Source organism: Aquila chrysaetos, chromosome 6 (assembly GCF_900496995.4).
Source record: "Aquila chrysaetos chrysaetos chromosome 6, bAquChr1.4, whole genome shotgun sequence".
NCBI lineage: Eukaryota > Metazoa > Chordata > Aves > Accipitriformes > Accipitridae > Aquila > Aquila chrysaetos.
The window spans coordinates 39,967,412-39,982,486 of NC_044009.1; positions in this window are offsets into that span (position 1 = coordinate 39,967,412).

Below are 15,075 nucleotides of genomic sequence, written 5' to 3' on the forward strand. Positions count from 1 at the left end.
ATTTCAAACCACAACTGTTGCAGCTGCACCTCCTAGTCTCTTTGGGCACTTTGCCATTGGCTTTCTAATAAGGGTTCATCTTTACCAGTAAGTTTTCAGGTGCTGTTTTAACTCCTCCTGTGCTTTACATGTTTGAACTGTGTATTGCCTTTTGTTCTGCCCTGATACAGGAGAGATACCAGCTCACGGGTTTTGTGCTTGGAAACCAGAACATGGGGTTTTTCTCTCTTTAACCCTGTTATAGGCAGCTCAGAGTTTGAATGTTAAGAAGAGCAATTGACGATTGAGTCACTTATCTTTGATGCAATCCTGTTTATTTACAAAGTCCTGATTTCTGTATCTGCAGGTAGAATCAAACAAGAGATAATTCCCTTGCTTGCAATTCCCAATCTCTTTCAGTCAGCACTTGCCTCAATAGCTGTCTTAAGGTTTATCTCAAAGTCATGTTGTTGATGCTTTTGTGGCTCTTTTTGATGCTTCCTTTTGGCTTTTGATTGGAGATTCTCCCACAAACATCCAAAGCAAGCATTCTGCTACCAATCAAGGTCCTAACCATCTAGGCTCCAGGGCTTATTTTCATTCCAGACTTCCCATATGTTTATGCTTTGGTTGTTCTCCCATTGTTTTGGTTATTTTGCTCCATAGATGAGCTTAATGTTTATTTGTATTTAGTACAAATGAAAAACAGTTCTTCCACTCAGTGATTTCAGCAAGTTTTGGTCAATCCCGCTGTGATGCTTTCTTACTGCTCTGTGGATGAAGGCTACTGAGGTGCTTACACACACTGCAGGGAGAGGTGGGTGGCCGTACAGCGTTTAGGATGAATTCTTGGGTCAGCATGTCTGAACTCCTGAAGTGGCCCTCTAGTTGCTGATTGTCCCTCCATTTGTGTCCAAAAGGACTAATAATGAGATTTGGTTGGAGAACATTGTTTCTTAAGTGAAAAATTCAGAGGGTTTTTTTTTCCTGTAAATCATTCATGGACTGCAGGAAAGAAAAGACCTTTAGTTTTTTGATGTTTTTATTAAAAGGCATTGGTTTAGGAAAACTTCAAGATTCCTTCTTCCCTTTTCTTTGACATTGAATAGGTGTGGAAAAGAGGAATAAAGTGGACTTAATTTAATAATTTACACAAAAAGATTTTTGGAGAAAATGTTCACTTCTAATTGAAGACGTTGGCTCAGACCATTGTTTCCATGTCTTAGGAAACTCTAAAGTCAAACTCCAAATTCCTTCTCAGCAAATACGTGTAAGTATCTCACTCCTAGCAAAATTGCTAAAATCTGAACTCTCAAAGATGCTTACCGAAAAAGTTGAATGAGACCTGAGGCACGGCATAGTTCAGCGCTGCTGTTTCCCTATGGGATGTGGCCATTGTGTAACTGCACCAGCCGCTCACACAGGTAACTGGAGACAGGGTCTCACAATCTCTAGTATAGACTTGGAGGTGCCGTGTGGTGGGCGATCGCTACGGTTTTGGACAGATGCCAGTTCCTTCTTGATTAAAGGGAAAGGTTTAGTGTTCTCATCATAATATTTAACTGAGTAAACCTAGTCTTTAACCTGGGTTTTAATACCTGGTCAAACTCACCTTGTGGACCCAGAGTCCCGGGGTTAGAAATGACTAATCCACGGAGTTACTGCGTTCATGCTATAATAATAATAAAAGTGAGATATGTAATTGGCATGGATGCTAAGTACACCGGGATGACCAGGCATGTGGGATGAGACAAAGATGCTGGTTTGAGCTTTTTCACAAACTCCAGGAATGCAGCAGAGAATGGAAGTGGCCATGACCAGGTGCCAGCAGCCAGAGGCCTGAAAGCGCAAGTTTGACAGGTAGAAGACTTGGGTTCTAAATTCTTGGCTTCCTGTGTCTTGTCCATCTCCCCACTGCCTTCCCCAGCTTTCATGCTTGCCAAAAGGGAACCTTATTCTCCGAGGGCACCCCAGGAAATCATCCTGTTTTGCTGTTTTTCTGGGCGGAGAGCAGAGGGGCTCAAACCAGGGTAGTCAGAGTTTTTGGGCTCAGTGGAGAACCATAGCAAGCACTGCCGTGCTCATGCCAACACAAAATGCCACATTGCACAGAATACAGCCTTTAATTCTATCAATTTCTTGTTTGACACAGGAAAACAGAGCGTGATTAAAGAAATTGTGTCTTAACTGACTGCTCCATATTGTCATGCCAGAAACAATTAGCTTAACTAGAAAGTTAATTTAATTGCAAATGTGGATGGGCAAACTGTGCCAGCCACTTCATTATCATTATTCTATGTTATTCCTAATGCTTAGTGCTGTTTAATATGTTCTTATGGTATATGGTGGTGTAATTAAAAGATTGTCTCTGCAGAGGTTAAGGTTGCTGCTGAAAATAACTTCCAGTCTCAGTTTTACATGTCTTTATCTATAAGGTTTCAATACATCCTTTAAAAGCATTTTTAATAGAATTTCCTCGCTTGTTTTTCACTTCTGTGGATGAAAAAGAACAAAAGCATAAGGACTGACGGAGACATATGTAGCAGTAAGGATTGACCGCAGACATTCTGTAGTAAAAATATTCTGTATTTTTCTAAAAGAAGAGATTTTCCTTGTTCAGTGTTTTTCATGCATTTTGAGATACTATATTTAATTTCTGTAATTTTTAGAAACAAAAAAAATTGCCTTGAAAGACTGAACTCAAGGGTAAACATTCAAACCTGGTGATTAAAATGACAACAAATAATTTCCCTACTTCCTGGCACAGAAACACATGGGAATGGACTCTTGCAGTGGGCAGTTTTTGGAATAAATTCCTTTGGGGAGAAGAATCACATGAAGAAAAAACTAAAATTTGGTAGGAAAATGTGCAAATTGTCATTGTTTTTTCTTATGCAATTACAATGGATGACACTAGAAGTGACTTAGCCACCTTTTATCCATGGACAACATCGTTATTACTATTATTTTACCTTACTATTATTTTACTTTACTGTGTCCCATAATATTTTGTTACCTGTATTTTGTTGCTGGTTTTAGATTTGAAAATTGCCATGCAATAAATACACTGCACTGACAGAATTTGCTGCTGTCCTCTTTGAATAGCTGGTTGAATCAAAGATCCATCCTTGTCCTTCCTTGGGCTGGTAATTTTTACATATGTCTGGTTTTTAAGCAATATTTTGTAAAGAAAAAAAATCATGCCTGCCTACATCAGGCTTCATCATGATGGTTCTAATGCATAATATTGAAGAATGTGTGTGGTTTTTATATTCCTTATTAAAAAAAAAAAAACCAACCCCAAAACCCTATAAAAATTTGGATCAAATTTTGAGAGTAAGCCACCCACCCTTTGGCAGACTCCCCTGCCTGAAAAACTCAGCTTGAGAAAGGGAGTGCTACCAAGGTTGAGTGATGGAAAAAATAATAATAAAATGGTATTTGCTTTAGCAACATTGCCTGTAATTTTTTTTCCTCATACTCCAGCTACAAAACGCATCTCAGCCCACCTGCTTCAGAGCATCAACTGATCTCTGCTCTCAAGCGAAGCTGCCCTACCTGTGTTTTCTAGGGTTTTGGTGATGGTTGTTTGTTATGTGGCACTAAGCCTTTGCTTGCCGCAGTATACGGTATTAGCTGACAGAATATCTTGGACTAAACAGGCCACTCATCTGATCCAATATGTCATTTCTCACGTTCCCATAGAAACTTAGATTAATCAGTCATTCCTGATGCATTTCTTGTACAATATTGTCATTTTGATGCTCTTTTGCTGCTAGTTTTGAAGGCAGCGTCAAATTCATTTGAGGAAATTGAGCCAACTGTGTGCTGCTTTTTAGCAGCAGGTACTTTGCCTGTAATGAGGAAAATCTCATTTTACAGAATTCTTGCAAGGTAAAGAAAACGTAGCTTCATATCCTTAATGAGAGCATTCTTATTCAAGAGCGCTTGACTGTAAAGAGTGCTATCCACAATGGTTAGTGTGGAGAGGAAACCTTAAGTAGAACATGCTATTGTGGCCTTTGAGCGGTTCCCATCTCCTCTATTCAGAAGGCAGAGTTAACTGAGGATAGCAAGAACAAACTGTACATGCGCTTGAGAAAAAGAACTTGACTTGGCAAGTTGGCATAAGTGTAACACAATATATTACCACTTTCTGCGGGGCTTATTCTCTTACTGTCATTGACCAGATCTGTTCAACGGCTGCCATTTTCGGTTGCAAGTAGAAGAAATCCCAATTCCATCCCCCCACGTCCCCTCTTTACTTTCCAAGAAAGTCAGTTTATGTAATCGATACCAAGTCTGTCTAGGAAGCTGTTCCGAAATCTGGGGGGGGATGCAGGGGGAAGAGTGAGGGCTGAAGGATGAAGAAGGAACAAACATTAGACCTGACAAAGCTTGAAATATAAAACAAAAAAGCATCTGCGAGGCATAATAAAACAAAGTGTATATACGTGTTGTTCTCACAGAGTATTTGGCTGAGCCCGGGCAACGGGAAAGCATGCATAGCTAACGCTCCTGACTGTGTGAAACCCTTTGTATACTCCAGAGTCTCTGCAAGAGACCTTGATTACAGAGTTTGGCATGATACCCAATACATTTTTTGGAATGGTTTCTTGTCCATCACTGACACTCGTAATGAGAAATTTATACACCATCCAAAGCGGATAAATTAATTTCCAACACTTTTGACTTGGGTCAACAATGGCTATTGGCAGTGCCTATTATTTGCCTTTTTATTAAAAAAAAAAAAAAAAAAGAAGAAATTGCTCTTCTTCATGGTGATAGCATGGTAAAGACCCCGAGTATAGTGGAGATAGAATCTTGGCAAGCACATATATAGGTCAGGATAGAGTATTTCACTTTTCAATGTAAATGAAAGTAATTTTCTTCAGTATGAACAGTTTAATAAATTCCCAGGATAGTTTTCATTAAGAAATTTGCATATTGGCTAGTGTAAAATTTTCTGAAAGCAATCAGTTGGCAAAAATAATTTGGTTTTACTTCTACTTTCCCAATCCAGTTAATAGTCAAGGAATGAAGTATAAATTAGCTATCCCTTTGAGAACTGCATTTAAAACTTGGGTGCTTAAGTTAGCCTTTTAAAGATGATAATTGTGCACATTCTCATGCAGATATGCACACCAGAAATGGGGAAAAGGCATTAAAACACACCTACACACAAAAACCTGTGGATTGGAAGCAAACAAGAAAATTGCTGCATCTTCTTGGGAGATATTGAAATTATGGGGACGTATAGATAAATTACTAGTAAGTTCCCATTTTGTGCAGCCTGAATTAGATAATTTACTACATTCTCTAATTCAGTGTAAATTCTGGGGCTTTGGCTGATCTTTGACTTTTTCTGTGTGTTTTATTTTGTATGCGCAAAGCGCAAGGATTTATTGAAGGCAAAACCCTATTATTTTTTCCCGAGTTATCCAAATGCAAGAGTTTCTGCCAGCTTTTTAAATACAACTAGAGAGCTTCGTGTAAATAAATTATTTAGGTTTTCAAAGTTATATGATAATGCAAAAACATAACACTAATAAGTATTAAAAGGTGAAAAATAAAAATAGGATATGGATTTTAAGGAAATATAAAATATGGTAAGAAATCAGTGGGGATTATGGAGTGTGAACATAGGTTGTAATGCACGTGCACTTTTATTTTGGTGTATTTCAATTAGCTGCTTTGTGCAGGAACAGTTTGTGGTTTTGATTTATGTTTGTACCTTAAATTTAGGCTGTGTTGCAGTCGGAGTGACAAAAATGGTGTATGTGATTTTTCTGAGCACTGCTTTGGAGGCTTTTTCCCAAAAAGGCCAATTTCCCTTTTATCTCCCTTCTTACCTACCTGCTTCCTTTGTGCAAGTAGGCTTGTCAGAGGAAGGTAATAGTTGCTGTGTGCCTTGGCGGTTCGGAGGTTGGAAGGATGCTTCATGCAGCTGATACGCTGGCTGCACTGTGCATAGTGACAACTGAAATACGGATCCTGGGATGCTGTGCTGGTAGGTCCTGATGGCATCGCATGGACACCCATTATTAGGGAAGAACCAGAGCAGGTTTTCAGATGAGCTCAGACTAGATGATCTAATGGTCCCATCTGGCCTTAAAATCTGTGAGTCTATGAAAGACAGTCCTGCAGTCATAAGCATTTTAGAACTGTCAATTCCAGATTTACTTCAGTGTAAGAGGCAATTGCTTCCATGCTTAAATGCTCAGTTATGTGTTATGTACGCGGTGTCATAAATGCTCTATAAAATAGACAGAGGCAGCATGAGCAAGGCACAGCAAAGCAGAGCAGCTCGGTGTAACAAGAATGAGGAGAGGTGATGCTAGTGTCTGCAGAGGATGGGTGTTTGGAAGAGATTTGAGAAAGGAGTAGAGTGCATTTGGGGAAGAAGAAAGAATACACTCCCCCAAATAGGAAGGAGACTAAAGCTGCAAAGTCAAAGGAAGACAGAAAGAAGCAGGAAGAGAAGACGGGGTAGCGAGTGAGACAGCAGGAAATTCTAAAGGACCAAAAGCAGCAGACAGGGAAGTTGCAGGATGCGAGGGATGAATACAACTAGTTTATTCACCCCCTTTACCGTTCTAGGACCGTGCCTGTAGAGCTGTCATTCAGTGTCTCAGCTGCTATGCCTTCTCTAACTTCCTTGTTAAAATATAGCAAGGGAGAGAACTGAGAGAAGAGGTGGGAGATGAGGGAAACGTATTTTTTGCTCCTTCTCCTTGTTAATGGACCTGGGTGTGCGTACCTGGGTGCTGGAGGGGATGCTGGAGGTACAGACCCTGGGGCTCAGAGGGGCCCCGGCAAGTACCTGGCAGCTCATCGGAAGGAGGTGAGTGGCTGGGAGGGAAGAGAGGGGCCACAGGAGCTTTTCACCCTGAGTCCCAGCACCCTCAGAGACGGGTGCTGCAGGCACAGATGTGCTACAGTCAGTCATACGCAGTTGTATTAGAGTCACTTTTAGTTTTTTTTGGGGGGGGGGTGGTGGTGTTTGGGTTGGGTTTTTTTTTACATTCAGGATGAATATTAAACTTTTCTTCTGGCTCCTGGGTATCTCAGATTTTTTTTTCTGATAGCACAGATTATTGTTAAACATCCTGAAGGGCAGCATGAGAGGGCAGGGCCTCTGCTCTGGTGCAGATGTCTGCAGTCGAGCCGTTTCCTCAAAGTACTTGCCCAAACAGCTCATCAGCCTCTGTCCTCCTGCAAGTACAGTGAGGTATGTGCCGGAAGAACTTACGCTTGTAGGGTACGTGTACAAAAAATATTCTCATCATAGAAAAACATGGTTTGTTTGAGACAGAAATTTCTTTCTATAATCTCGACAATTTTGATGATTTTTTTTCCTGGAGGTTTCTGTGGTTCAGGATGGTTTCTTCTGAGAGAATGAGGGTATTTCTTCTTGGGTTGCCAACATCTTTCACCTGAGATGCTGGAGATGCTGGTTTAAGTTACTATTCCTCTAAACTCACAGAATCTGAAGCCTTATTCCTTGAGCTAATCAAAGGAGTGTGATAATCACTTGGCTGTTATCTTGGTATATCACAGTATCTAGGGTTTTCTTCCTACAAAAATAGTTAAATGATCAGATTTTCCATAGCCAAATATTTGTGCTTTTTATTTTGCAAAACAGTTGTTTTCTCACCAACGCCTAATTCACAATTCACGACTTTGTTTAGTTCAAGTAATAAGGAAAGGCACTCTGTAAGGTGTGGTACGGCAAGGATTGGATTGCAATTTTATTAAAGTTTTCCCCAGAGTCAAGGAAGGAGGAAGTTGATTATCTTGTAATTGGTATCTCTCTGGGGTGATGCACTTGTTAAATCCTTGTATGTGTTGGGACTATCTAGTTACACTGAACAGATTACCTGCTGATTGCTACTTCTGGGATTTACTGATAATGCTGAATGCCAAAATCTTTCTGAACTGTGCATGGAAGAATTAATTCCCACTGCCTTCATTTATTTTCTAATGACAGCTAATAGTCTACCTAGGTTTCATTGTTTCCAAGCATAGATACTAGGAAATCTCTTCTGAACGGAGCAGACAGGATTTGCTGGCATTTCTACCTGTTGCTTTGATGGGATAGGGAATTATTTGCTTCCTAGCTGAATATCCTTGACTTGCTGTTCACTCCTAATAAAGCAGCCAGGTTTTACCCTCTGACGCACTTTCCCTTCTGTGTTTGGAGATGGGTGTTACCTCTAATGTCAAAACTGGGTACCAGTTTCTTTGGTGTTTCAGGATATGTTCATCCAGGGATTTTATCTTGGACTTTTTTGTTACCTAGCTGGTAAAGCTTTTTTTTTTTTTTTCTTTTGGGATTCTAAACTCTCTCTGTGATATTTCTCAGACTTTTTATTTTATTTTAAATGTAAAATAACCAAATGCAATAGAGAGAAGGGCTAGGCATATTCAGACTTGAAGTGGTCGAGCACAATTTTTTTCCAGGAGAGCGGTGGCAGAACTGAAACGGGCCCAAAAAAATCTCTCTTACGAGTTGGCTCCCCGGCACGCCTCCTCTCCTGGCCAAAATATTGTAATTCGTACGGCTGGTTTGCTGCGTACCGGGGTGCTCCTGACCGTAGAGGGCTTTGGTAGTAAACAGCGAGTGGCGGGGATGAATGGGGCTAGGGGATGGGAGGGGAGGGGAGGGGAAAGGAAGGGGGGGTGATATATTCCTGCCACCGGGAAGCAAAGCGGAACCGGGCGCCGGGTATCATTGCATAACAGATGATGTATTGTACAGCCTGTACCCTCTCCTAAAGAGCAGAGGTGGGCACGCCAAGGAAGGCTTGAGCCTGGCTCCCGGTGAGTGCCTGGCTCTGGCCTGCCTCCACGGCCGCGAATAAAGACGAGTTAAGGAAGAGGCGAAGGGAATATGCTGGCATCGCCGTACTCCCCGTTACTCACAGTAACGAGATTGTTGTGAGGGTGAAACAAAGCCTCGCTGCGGGCAAGGGACGGGCTTTTCTTGCCACGGCGTGGAAAGCCTGGGAGACCTGCTCTCCCCAGCGTCTCCCTGCGGGTCCTGGAGCCTCCTCTTCCCCAGGTGGAAAGGTGGGAGGTCTCCTAACACACCTCTGCTAGGAGATGAGAACCTGCCGCCTTTTCTCCCCTTAGGAACCCCAAATACTGTACTGCTTTGCAGCATCATGTCCAGGCTCTAGCAGCTACTGCGGCCTCGCTCAGGGGCAGCAGGGCCAGCGTGCTGCTCCTGCCTGGGCAGCTCGGGCCACAGCTGCCTCCAGCTCAGGGTCTGCAAAAATGCAGCTCATCTTCAGCCTTTAAACACTTAGCAATGAACAGAAAATGGGTCTGTGAAAAAACCGCAACAAGATACAATACAGGGGAGTGTCTTTTCCCTCTTTGTGGCAGATCAAACACATTTATCTAAGGTTTTAATTTCTTTTCCTTTCACATCGTAGTGAGGATCTTTAGCAGAGAACGGAACAGCCGGGTGATGTATTTTTGGGTTATAACTTGAGAACAAAAGCTCATTAGGACTCAAAGATTTTATATGGATAACACCACCCACGGTTACTTTAGATAGGGTAGAAATGTTTTTATGCTTTAGGGCACAAACTAGCTATTAAATTACTAGGGAACTACAAATATCTACTAGACATATCGATGGGAGTGCAACCAGAACGCAGAGTACTACATAAAATAATTATATACAGCACAGCTAATATTAGATCACATGAAAGTACATGACTGTTCTATAAAAATCATTTGCATCTCTGTATTGGATATTGGGGGGGAGGGGGGCATTGGTTTTGTACAGGGAGATGCTGACCTAGCTGTCAAATGTGCAAAACCTTGCAGCCTCTGCCAGCTTTTCTCGGTGGGGCTGTGCCTCTGGAACCACCGGAGGAGCTGAGTTTCCTCAACTAGCAAAAAGTCCTCCCTTTTCTATGGTTAGCTAGGATGTAGGGAACCCAAATGAGAGGTTCCCATCTCCCAAATGAGATGATCCGTTGCGCCGAGAGGATCCACCGAGCAAGCGTGTCCTTGACGTGTGAGCCCGAATTGGGGTCGGTGACAAGGACAACTCTGACATCATATGAGTCATGTGAGGAGGGAGGGGTGTCGCTGCCTCCTGACGGGGGGACGCATCTGTTCCACGCTAGCTCGTGAGATGTGAAGAGGTTGCAGTGCTAAGATGCACATAGGGAGAGTGGGAGTGTGCCGCTTAGCAGGGCTTTTTTGAGTTTGGGAATCTCATCGGAGCTGCCTCTCTTCTGCTCTGCGATTCCCACCCCTCAGAGGCAGGTGGCTGTCGGACCAGCGCCGGCGCGGCAGAGGGGCGAGAGGGTCAGGCCTCGGTGTGGGAGAGCACCGTGGGAAAGTCAGCGGCGGAATTCCCACCTCCGTGGGACTTCAGAGGTCTGTGTGTTGTCCCTCAGGGGCATCCGAAGGATAACGGAAGAAGAGCTTAAAGAAGGTCTTGTAGGATGTGCTTTTATTAATTAGAAGGTACATAGACGCTGTTGGATTAGCTGCCTGATGTTCCCGCTAGAAAAGGCACACTTTGAGCTGCTAATAACTTTGCCAAACTGAGAAGTCAGGGCACTTGTACAAGTGAAATTTTCTAAGCTGCCATGTCTTTCTCTTCGTGCTGTGCACTCCATAAAGAAACATTTCTCTGAAGGGAGGGGGGAAAAAAAAGTATGTGAACATGTAATTAAGACCATCAAAAGGTAGGCGCACAAGTAGGGTCAGTTCTAGCTGCAGAGCTGTAAATATTTAATTTTCTGACTTCTTTCTTCAGCTTTGCTCCACAGTGGCAAAGAACTAGGTCCTGTACAAAGACAGCGAAAGAAAATCTCTTCCCTCAAGTACTTTAGATGTATGGCTAAAGGCAGTTGTGTGGGGTAAATATACGTACCAGCTTCAGTGTTAGTTAGTTAGATTTGTATTGGTTTTGTTGTTTTATTTTTTGTGGGTATTACCTAAATGTTAAGAATTTTAAAGGCAAGGTGATAGGCAGCATGGGGAGGTCATGAGGGTACATGTTTGTAAATCTAACAGCAGGAGGGTGCTCAGGTCAGTCATCATGGGCCAACTGTAGTGCAGTGATTGCGAGAGAGCAGTTCTGGTGTGAAAAGGTTAAAAAAGCAAAGGGAAGTGATGAGACCTTGCATGCTTGGTACTCTCCAAAGAAAAGGGAGCTGGTGGGGAAATGCAAAGAGAAAGCTGACGCAGTCCAGCAAGTGACTAAGAAAAGACCATAACAAAATTCTTGGTGGATGTTGGTGAATCAAAGCAGAAATAGAGATGTTGCCATGGGCTGAGGTGGATATTAAGTAATCTGTATACAGAGGGCAGTGATTTGTGTTTCTGCCTGAGATTAAGAAATAACAAGGTATAGAGGAAATGAAAAGGATAATACAGATGCTGCTGGGAATTACTGTCATAATTCTCCTGTTGTGGATAACTGGCAAAACCTGAACCCAAAGCCCTCAGCACTTGCATGCAGAATAAATGCTTCTTGGCTTCAAGCGCTTGACTAGTGGCTACTGTAGCCATGTGGGTGCAGAACAGAGCAGGCTGGTTCGTGGAAGGAAAAAATCCTTCTCCCCCAAGCACGGGGAGCGATTCAGGAGTGCTGTCTGCAGATTTAGGGAGCAGCCATGCGTGTGTCCTGCCCAGGGAGCTTCTGCCCTGGTTAGGGCCTGAGAAGTGAGCGTCAAGGAGCAAAATGTCAGAGGGGGAACCTGACCCAATCCAGCTGCATTCACTGTAGTGTCTGCTTCTGCTTTGCACAGACTTTGCCACAGAAAACTCATACCTAACTATTATTTGTGTATTTTATTATTTTAGCATGTCATTTTTCTGCCAAATATTCCTTGGGAGTGTAAGCTGGAAAAGTTTGGGGTAGAGCTGGATAGCACAAATCCCACAAATTATATCTTATCTAAACCATGAAGGAATTTCATGGACCAAGTGAAAAGACATATGTGCAAGGCTGGGGCTTTGTTCCAGCTGAATTTCAGAGGTTGTGTATAAGTGCAAATGTGACAGCTTCTCACAAAAAAAAAAAAAGACTCGGTCTTGTATACTGGAAGTCTCACTGAACTCCACTGTTGAAGCTGACATGATAACTACTTGTACTGCACTAACACCCAGCAGCCCAACTCATATTGGGACCCTGTTGTTCTCAGCACTTGTCATGCAGGGTGAGAAATAAAATCTTCTCCTGATACGTTGCAGACAGCATGGGATAAGCAAGAGTGCTGCTGAGGTGTTCTAGTTCAAAGAGCAAGCCAGTGGGAGTGCCAAGGACTTAAAGCACACCTGATAACTAGGTATTTTCAATTTGTATCCCTTGGGTTTTTGTGTTTAAGCTCGTGTGTGGACCTTAACGTGCATATTTCCCCCACTCTGCCACACGTGCCCTGTTGTGTACCTCTACATACAGTAAGAGAGAGGCAAGCCTTGACAAGCTCAGCCTTCCTCCGCTTGGCAAGGGCCACCACACAGTCTGTCACACACAGCTTCCTCCTTCCCTGCAGCCTTTCGCAGACTGCTTTGACCCATTCCGGCTGAGTTGCACAAAATCCTTTCTTAGGCCTTAAGACTGATATAGTTTATCTCGATTTTCTTCAGGATTTTTTTTTTTTTTTCTTTTTCTCAGAGGAAAGTTTCTAATCAATATTGTGCTGGCCTTTGTAGAATTTCTCCTTCTCCATCCCTGTTTCCTCTGATTTTCCTCGCTAGATATCTTCAGGCTTGGATCAGATACTTATACAGTAAAGTGCTGGGAGCACCACCTGTAAACAGGTCACAGACCACAGTAAAATGTGAGGGCTTTGAAGGGAAGGGCAATGAAGGGGCTTTTTACTTGCTTCTCCTCTTATGCAAAGATCTGTCATACAAATACCCTTGAGAATTTTTGTACATTTCAGTCCTTTATGGAGCCCTAAAATAACCCCCAGAAAAATATAGCTTCTACTTTAGTGGCTCTCCCAACACTGATTTTCTTATTAATCTCCCTAGCAATACTTATAAAAATGCTTGACTGTGGTTACGCAGATTGTCTGATGTGATCACTAGCAATTATGCTAATCACAGTCTTCTCACAGTTCTTTCCCATCTGTTTTATCCACCTATGGATACTTACAGTGATATAAATGATAAAAGAGGCTCCGATCACATCATGCTCTTGTTTGCTGGTCAATGTATGACCAAAGATTTTACAGATACAGACTAGGCAGGGGGTGAGGAGTGAGAGGAAGGAAGTTGCAGAGTATTCCCATTTTTTGTGGAAGAGGAATGGACACACAGGACTAAATAACTTCCCAGGGATGCTTCTGGTAGAGTTGTGGATTGATTACAGGCCTCTGGAAAACCTCCTCTGTATGAAGCCACATAGGCTGAGCATCACACAGGGAGGAAAAAAAAAAAAAAAAAAAAAAGACACCTCTGCTGCTGTTTACTGGAACTGGAGGAAGAGGAACATGAGGGCAAGGAGCAGATTTTGTTTGCCTGACCCGTTGATGTCATTAGCTGAGGGTGGGAATACAATAAAACATTGTTTTCTTTGCTGTGTGCCTGAAGAACTGCAGTTTGCCAAGTGCAACTTGGTGAGTGAAGGCACACACTATTCAAAATGCCAGCCTTGAACAGAGAGGCGGTGCAGCTGGCACCTACTGCTGAGAGCAAAGGGAAAAGGGATCCCTTTCCTATGGGTGAGATATTAATGATGGCAGGGGCTCATCTCGGTGGTCCTCCGCGTTACTGCATCACTTCTGCAGCCCAGTGACAGTGCTGCTTCTCAACATCTGGAGACTAACCAGTGGAGGGAGCAGGGTGGCCAACAGGGTGTGTGGCTGTGATGTGTCTAAAATTGGTACCATCGGGGCAGTAAAGCCTTTCTTGGGGGGAGGCTGGACACCCCACATTGGCATTAAGGCAAGAAGCCCCAGACTGGTGAGAGCTGCATCCCTGACTGCTGGCATGGGTATAGGTCTGGGGATGCAGAGACAGCAGATGGGGTGATATGACATGATTAGATAAGGGGGTATCATAGTTAACTGTGGTGAAGTATCTCCTCTCAGAAGCTCTTGGCAGCTGAAGAGTGCTTCACACTTGAAGGTGCTTTCACACCTTGATGCTTCACTAACCCCTGATGCTAAACAACAAGCGATGAAAGAGATCTCAAAGAAGCGCTTGTTTGTAGGATATTGCACTACTTCAGGAAACTGAAGCAAAGGTTTATTGCATTAATTGCTGTGGTGAAGGGCAGTAACTTGCTTGGAAAGTAAAAGTCTGCTTCTTTTCCCCTTCATAAAGTTTTCTTCTCTTTATATGGAGACTTAATGCTCGGGAGAAACAAAGTGTGGCCAGTAAAGACTGTACAAAGGAGACTGCTGGAGTTTCCAGGTGGGGGTGGGGATGGGAACTGCTGCTAAGTGGAATCCCTGGTATGACAGAAGTGTCCTGAATCCATGAAAAATGCTCTAATTCCTATTTTTCGTAACACTTGACTGTACGCAAACGATGAAATCTTTGAAACAGGAAATGTGTTTTCATTATGTGTATGGACATACCTATCAGACTGGGGCCCCAGTTCTGACCTGAGGGTGTGGATGCTACCTTGATAAATGGCAATTACTTTTCTGAAAAACTTGGATTAATCTCGGACACAAAAAACCCAGCAGTGTTCACTTGGACATCATTTATGGCCTTTGGAGAGAAGATCGTGCTTTGCTGGAATATTACCTGTCAGAAAAGAACCCTTAGACCAAGAATCTTTTGGGGCTTTATATGACATTCAGCAAAATCATATCCGTTAGGAGATGCTTTCCTGCAGCAGATCCAGCTCCGTGTCCCATTTCCGGCTAATACAACACACAATGGGACTACAGATTTCTAAGGAAATAAATTCTTTCCAAGCAGTTGTCGAAACTGTTGAGTCTAGGGAAATATATAGAGATGGATGGGATATGTCATTCTTAGAGGGATGAGTTATTTAAAGCTAGTCTGGGGTATGCTATTCTTAAAGGAATGAGATATTTATTAACAGACTTACATATTCCTGTAATGATTCCAGTGAGAACAATGAAAATTGTGACTGAG